The 8,295-nt window shown below is 37.6% G+C and overlaps 1 long non-coding RNA gene across 2 annotated transcripts; it reads left to right on the plus strand.

Moving 5' to 3' along the window:
• The first annotated feature begins 263 nt into the window (after window positions 1-263).
• Window positions 264-2,050, plus strand: LOC131599166 (uncharacterized). Of its 2 annotated transcripts, none has more exons than XR_009282610.1 (4): window positions 264-819; window positions 911-1,263; window positions 1,359-1,461; window positions 1,574-2,050. It is a non-coding gene; the product is annotated as an uncharacterized LOC131599166 (long non-coding RNA). The 2 variants fall into 2 exon arrangements; XR_009282609.1 differs by having other exon boundaries at window positions 266-819; window positions 1,673-2,050.
• The last annotated feature ends 6,245 nt before the right edge of the window (window positions 2,051-8,295 follow it).

Here is an 8,295-nt window from a genome sequence, read left to right on the forward strand (position 1 = left end):
AGGGGGGTGAAAGTCTGAAATCATGGTGTATGTTAGAAGTTTTGGGCGCTGCAGCCCAAGGGGATGGCCCAACAGAGGTTTTTATTCAGTTTTTTGTAGCAATAACCAAAAACAAAGGTGATATGGCTTCCAGGGGGGTATACAGATAGCAATCCAGTGATAAGGCCCAACGGATATTTTGTTGATCCAATTAACACTAATTCAAGTTCATTAATCTGATTTTGTTAATTCACACTTGATACACACTAATCATGGCTTTATTTCAATTAATTTCAATTAACACAGAGAAGAATTAAAAAAGGGAAGAGGATTAGGGTTTACGTGTGACCCTTGGACCTGTTGTTCTCAGACTCTCTCCTGCTCCTCATGGACGAACGGCGTGACGGTCGGAACAGCCTCCCTCTCCGGTGAGGTTTCAATCGACGCCGTAAACCACCCGAATCTCATCATCGGACCTGACACTCTCATCTCTCTCCTCACGCATCAGACGCAGCGGAGCAAATGGAGAGCTCCACCTTCTCCGATGAAGAGCAAATCTCCGGCCACCATCACTTTCGAATCAAGTCCCTCACCCTCTCCGTCTCAAACTCAAACTCTCTTGTCTCTCAATCAAACTCTCCGTCTCAAACTCGAACTCTCTCGATCTCTTATGTTAAGTTTTTTATCCTTCTGAGTTGTTGTTCGTGATTGTGGTGTGATATATCGTTATTCAAGCAGGTTGAAGATTGATGGAAGGTGTAAAGAATCGCAAATGAATTTGATTGAATAAGCGAGTTTCTGGAGATTGAAGGTTCATCGATGAGGATGGACGGGACAAAGGTTCAGAGATTTAGCTTTCTTTTCTAAATTTGTGGAATGAAGATTTTCTGGAGATTATCAATTGTGATTGAAGCTTGATTTTCTGTTACAGGTTAGACTCGGTGATTGACGAAGGATGATGGATGGATCGTGAATTGTTGCTGCAGATGCAGATTAGTTTTCTGCAGGTTCTTGGATGAAGAACCGAATTGAAGTTTGAAGAAGGAACTGAATGAATCTAACGTGAGTTTTCTGTTTAGTGTCGAGTTGAATGTTATGAGGAAGATGAATGAAGATGAAGATGCCATAGATACAGAGATGATGAAGATGATGATGATGATGAAGGTTATCGAGGTCGAAGAAGAATAGAGAAGGTTTTACGATTCAGTTATGGTGATTCCGATGGAAAAGAGAGAGAGAATTCGGGAAGAAGCTTGAGAGAGAGGTCCTCGAGTTTGTTACCAGGTGAGTCGAGTTTGTTACGTTTTTTCTTGCGTTTTTCTACCCTCTTCTTCCATTCTGTTATGCTCTGATTCTGTTATATGGTTTTGTGGTTGAAGGTAGTGATGAATGAAGAGCAATGGTGAAGTTTTCTGTCATGAGGTCAAGATTGAAGGTGGAGGTAGCGTGAAGATTGAAAATGGAGGTTTTCTGAACTCAAAGGTTTGTTACATCTTCTTTGGAATTCTGTTATGTGGTTTTCTCCTGATTTTCTCCACTGATCCTTTTCTTTTTCTCTAAAATTCGGTTATGACCGTTTTTGATTCAATTCCAGAAGTGAAGAAGATGATTCTTGCCTGAAGGTTGTTACGTTATGACGGTCTTTTTTCTATTTGTTATACTGAGCCTTGTATTGGTTAATTGTCCGGTTCAGGTTTTTTTTTAGTCCGCTGCAAGTTTCGGTTTACTTGGTCCATGGCAGTTTGATGCAAGTTTGGATGATTCACCTTTGTGTAGAGGTTGCAAGTTTGAAAACAAAGGCCAAGGTGCACATTGGGATTGAAGACGGAATTTTATTGAAGATGTGAAGTCAAGCAAGCTTGGGCATGAATTTTATTTGAGTGGCAATGTGAAGCTTAGCGAATGTATGCTCCAAGATATTTTGATGTATTCTTTTTCTCTTTTTTTTTTGTAGTGTCTCAACATGAAAGGGAATAATCTACCGTGTAACTTGTAACCTTTTAACAAAACGATGGTGTTTGTAAGATTTAACTTGGACATTTGAATGAAAACTCCCTTGACTTGAATATAATTTTCTTTCTTGTTAGAATCGAAGTTGTAACGAGGGGTGAACTTGAATCTTGAAATTTGTGTGCCAAAAGCCATATGATTAAAATCTTTTCTTTAGCAAGCTTGAATTAATGGAATCGCTTAATCAACTTGCATTCTTAATGAACTCCTAACTTCAGTATCAACTCAACTCACATTATAAGCAACAAGTCATAAGCAATGGAGAGAGCAAACAATTGCCTTGATCACTTTATTTCCTTATGCCACGATTCACGCTTGAGCTTCGATCCAACATAACAATAATGTATTGAGGAATCCTCGAAGAAAAGAAGAGTTGAAACACCTAAAACCTTCTTAACATGAAATGCAATGAATCTCGGTTGATTTAACGATTGCAAACACCACTTATAAGAAACTCTTTAATAATTTTCTTCAATTTTTTGAACGACAAAATAAACGTCCTTCATAACTTATAACACGGAGAAAGAGGGCAAATTTTGGGGTGCGACATTCACCGCCCTATATATTTATTAAAATAAAAAAAATGTTTTATTTTTATGTGTAAATAGAAAATACAAAAAAATGTGATTTAGTTTTTTTAAAATATTCAAAAACACCACAAAATATATAAAATTAAAAATTAAAAAATTGTTGTTTTAATTTTATTTCTTAAATTTAATATTTCTTTTAAATAATTCTCGATCCATATTTGTTTTTTTTTTTCTTTCTTCATCATTTTACATATTTGAACTAACATTTTGTTTTGGTGGCGAGGTATTGTCTTGAATTTCTGGACTTTTGTGGACGTATACGAGTTATCAATCCTTGTACATTTAATCTCCTTACTTTTTGCCTTAATTTTCATTTTGGGTTTTGTAATAATTTTTAACCCCGTTTCGTTTAAATTTGTAATCCCCACCCCGAAGCCATGTAATAGCGTAGGAACCTTTACATTCCGCACTTTATTTTCTGTATATATTTAACTGCTAGATGTATGCTTAGGATTGTATGGCAAGATAATTAAACAAACGCTAGCTCACTAATCTTAGATAAAATATTCGAATCTAAATCAATTGCACTCACTCACCTCTAGGGTACGCCCCTCTTGGTTTCCTTATGAATAAATAATGGTCGTGTCCCTCGAATATAGAGGTGCCAATAGCAAATGTCCCTCGATTCAAAAATCATCAAAGATCATGGTCCCTCGATGACCCTCGAACTGCTGCCTACAAAAACATGATCTTGTCCCTCGAATGGTTGCCTATGAAACAATGATTGTCCCTTCGAATATTGCTAAAGGTACTTCTACCTGTTGCCTTCAAACGACCTCGATGACCCTTCGATGACCCGCACGTCCAATATAACAAGGATTTCCTACTTCTATATAGTACGGATGATCCTGGGAATTGTAAAAAATATAGAAAAGGACCAAGTAATTAGGGTAGTTCTCTTAACCTGCTTGGCTCAATAAAAGACATCTTTTCACTACTATTTTCAAAAAACTAAGGCTACGCATTTACGCTAAAGTCCTTATGTTTCTTTTCAATTCAAAACAAACAAACATGAGCTAAGCAAGTTAAGAGCCCGTAGATAACTACGGATGAAAAGGGTGCTTACACCTTCCCTTTTCATAACTTACCCCCCGAGCCCGTTTTCTTTCAAAGAAGGTCTTTTTCTGTACTTTTTACCTTTCCTAACATTGGACAAAATAAAAGTCGGTGGCGACTCATGCTCACCGCAACATTGTTGCATATTAAAAATAAAGTCAGTTCACCGAGTTACAGAGAGATACATCCGTTTTGCTAAGGTGACTCAATGCTGAAACTTGCTGCGAAAATGAGGTTTCTTCTAGCTTTTCTCTTCCACCATTGTTCTCTTCCCTTTTGCCTCTTTTCTCTTCTTCCTATCTTTTCCCCCAAATGAAAATAGTAACCTCTAAAACCCTAACCTTCTCTTACTATCTCACTTATGTCAATTGGGCTTAACCCACCAATCCATCCATTATGTTTCTATCACTTAGGCCCATTTAGTTATATCTCTCTAATAACTCAATTAAGTCAAACAACACAAACACTCACATAATTAAATACTTAAATAATTATTATATCACATGATAACTAAATAAATAAGTTATTATTAAAAACACCAAACAATATAATTACTAATATAATTAATAAAAATATTAATAAAAATCGGGATGTTACACTATCTCCCTTATATCTCCGGTGTTTGGGGATATGAAATAATGCCTGTACATCATCAGTAGAGTTTTATTCAAAAGCACACAAATTGAGATTTTTGCGTTTTTATTTTTCATCATTCTCCCTCAGCTTTCTGCCTAAGAAAGCGACAAGTAGAGTTGGTGTCGTAATGCCAAAAACTTTTTTTTTGAGTGAAAACAAATGGATTACTTCAAGACAAACATAAACAATGTATTATGATTTTCATTAAAAAAATTTACAAACTTTTACATGCTAGCAATGCTTAAACAAACAAAGAAAGATTACAAATGAAAATGCAGTAGAGAACCAAGTGAATGGCCATTGTTGAGGAGACTTGACTCCGTATGGACTTATTGCTTCAGAAGATCCACTGAGTCAACGGAGAACTTCAATCTTGGCCCTCGGGTGTGAAAGTGATAGCCTTGGAATCAATCAGGTCTTGAACCTTGTCTTTGAATGGCTGGCAGTCTTCAATCGAATGACCGGGTGCCCCAGCATGGTAGCCACAATTAACGTTAGGGTCAAATCCCACATGATACGGGAAACGAACAGGCTTTGGCTGCTTTGATTCTACCAAGGAAAGATTGATCAAGTGAGAAAACAGCTTATCACGAGTCATAGGAATGGGATCATATACTCTTTTTGGCCTTTTATGCCTCTGTCTACCTTTTTGGTGACGATTTTGTTGACAATTCCGCCTTTGTGGCACACACTGACCTGATTGATCATTTGGGATAAGCTTCTGTTGACCAAACTATGTGGGAGGCTGATTGAGAGTTGCAACACACATTTGTGGGTCATCCTGAACAGGAATTACTGCTACTGCTTCATGACAAGAGATATGATCAGGAGGATAATCAGGAGATTCCTCTTCATAATCAGAAACTGCATTGGGCTCTTCATTCAACTGCTTATGGAATTCAGAAGGAGTATCAACAACTTGGACATTACCATTCCTAATACCATTCTCCATTCGTTCTCCGACAAGAACCAGTTATGCGAAGTCAGAGGCCTTACATGCAGCCAAACATTGGTAGTATGGACTTTCCATCACATCTTTGAACATATCCATGAGCTATTTCTCTAAGAGTGGAGGTTGAACTCTAGCAGCTAATTCTCTCCATCTTCGGGCATGTTCTCTGAACGATTCGTCAATTTTATTAGTCAAAGCTTGAAGTTGCATTCTGGTCGGAGCCATGTTGCTATTGTGCTTGTAACGCTTGACAAAGGCTTCTGCTAGTTCTTTCCAAGTTTGGACATCGGTTCTTTCGAGTTGATTATACCACTCAAGAGATGTGCCACTGAGGCTATCCTGAAAAAAATGCATTAACAGCTTGTCATTCTCAGCATAAGGAGCCATTTTGTTGCAAAATGCCTTGACATGAGCTATTGGACACGTCGTACACTTGTACTTCTCAAAGTTGGGGACTTTGAACTTAGCAGGGATCTTGATACCAGGAACTAGGCACAAACCAGCAATATCTAAATCAATGGAGTCACGACCTTCTATGGCTTTCAACCTTTCATCTAGGAGGTGCAACCTTTTGTCAAATTCGTTAATCGGGAACCTGAAGGCTTCAAATTCTGAATTATTCTCATGATGCGAAGTCTCCTTAAGAGGAATTGGAATCTCAATAGTATTTCTAACATTATGATTCACAAGACCTTCTCCTGGGGTGAGATCTGCATTTGGCCTCTGAAGAACCTGTCTCAATTCTTCGTGTCTAAAAGCAAGGGCTTGAATAGCCTCTATACAATGATTCAGGTTAATCCCCATTTCTGTCCTCATCTGAGTTAAGTCCTCACGAAGTTGTTCCATCATTAACTTTTGAGCACGTAGCGGTGAGAAGTCAATCTGTTGCTGAAGTCAGAATCTAAGTAGAAAGGGCCCCCATAAGCTTCTAAGAGAAATATGAAATGCATGATAGTATGAATGCATGTTTCATTTCTAAGGGATTCTAAAGTCTTTTCATCAACTTTTGGTTCTCTTTTTTTCTCTTTTTTTTTTTGCATATAATATCTTTTCTTTTTTTTCTTTTCCATCTTTTCTGTTTTTCTACTTTCTTTTTTGTTTCTTTTTTTTATTTAGAAATAGACTTTAGAATCCCCCACAAATATAGTGGATAAAGTAATGATGTTATGCAATACACAAGCATGGGATCAAGGTCCATATAATCTTAGTAACCACTGTACAATCCTCTGAATAACTGATGTAGGTCAGATGTCACAAGATCAAAGGTCCGACACCTTTTTGAATACCAGGAGAATTAATAGTCACCAACAGAACTGAATAGTCACCAACGGTATCTGTCATGTATATCCCTCCCCACTCACAGGTGAATCTAGGTCAGGGTAGGACAAAAGGTAACCAGCGTTATCAGTTCTCCTGAGATACCACCATTGTTGCATCTACATGCCAACGATGATACCCCATTTGAACCTCGACTGGGCGTGGGTCTCATGATCGCACTAGACAAGACCTGACATCTCATCGGCGTCATGACTATCCACTCTATCCTAGGTATCCTATGTGTCAACTCTGGCCTGGGTATTGGGCCTTTTACCTCATAGAACATCCCACCCAACCTGCAAACAGAGAAAATATGTGGTCCCCACGGGGACCCATAATATAGTCCAGATGCATGCGGAAAGTAAACATGATATGCAAGCAAGAAAATAAATATGATATGCAAACATATATACAGGATGTAAACATATAAACAAACAAAGAAACACCCAATAAACAAAACAAACAAAGGCTAGGATCGACTCGCTAAGAATGGACCAGCACAGGTCTATCACATCCCCAGCAGAGTCGCCAGCTGTCGCTACCGCGAAAAAATGGAATCAGAGTCGCCACTAATATATTTATCCCATAAGGGAAAAGAATATCAGGAAACCTAACTCAGAATAAGAACAGGGTCTTTCGACCAGAGAACAGGGCACGGGAGTCGATTACGCAAGGGGAAGGTGCTAGCACCCCTCACGCCCATCGTACTCGATGGTATCCACCTATGTTTGTTTCTATCTAAAGGGTGTATCTATGTCTAAAGCCTAAATGTGAATGCATGCAAAAGAAATATGGGGAAAAGAAGGAATTATTTACAAGTGTGCTCGCTTAGGCCCCGCGACCCAATGCATACGTATCCCTTACAAGGAATCTGAGCGACCGTAGTTCGGCTCCATAGTTTCCATTTGTTTTGTGTTTTTTAGTTGAACAGAGGTTAAGGTCACAATCCACGATGCTCGACCTTTGGAGACTTATACGCCTACTTTTGGAAAGGACTTAACATGTTCTTAGCAGCAGAATGAACTTTGGTTTGTGTCTTTTATTGTAATTCCATGATGACAAAAACCACTACAAGGCTTCGCATCACTTCCTTACTTTGTTTTAAGTCTGAGCCTTTATTAGGTATTTTATATGTTTTTGTTTGGGTATTTTTTAAGGGAGTTTATTTGTGACTTAGATCATACCAAAAAAAGAGTTTTTTGAATATTTAGAGAATGCACATCGAGGTCTACACCATAATCGTTTCTCTAAATAGCGGTTAAGAAATACACTGAGGCCTACGCCTCAATCATTTCTCTTCCGCTAAGTAGAAAAGAACATACATCGGGGCCTACACCCCAATCATTTCTTTCCTACTACGAAAAGAAAAAAGTACGGTATGATCCTTATCAATATTTATTAAGTTTTTTTAATGTTGAAAAATAAAAGAAATGAGAAAGGGGGGCTAACCTATTTTCTAATCTAATAGTCATTTACAAGTCTAAATCCTATTTAAACTAGAGTCTAAGGGGAATACTAAATGGAAGAAAGGGAGAAAGTTATTTAAGTTGACTAAAGTCAACTTTAACAACTAAGGGGCTTTTTAGACATTTCACAAAACATTGAAAGTATTCACAAAAGTAAGAGAAATAAAATTCTAAACTATTAAAGAAAATATTCACAAGCATTTTTATATTTTTATTCATGCATAGAATCATTTTCAAGAATTAAAACAAAAAAAAAACTAAGTATTTTTATATTTTTGAATATTTAGAG

This window comes from Vicia villosa, linkage group LG4 (genome assembly GCF_029867415.1).
Source record: "Vicia villosa cultivar HV-30 ecotype Madison, WI linkage group LG4, Vvil1.0, whole genome shotgun sequence".
Classification (NCBI taxonomy): domain Eukaryota; kingdom Viridiplantae; phylum Streptophyta; class Magnoliopsida; order Fabales; family Fabaceae; genus Vicia; species Vicia villosa.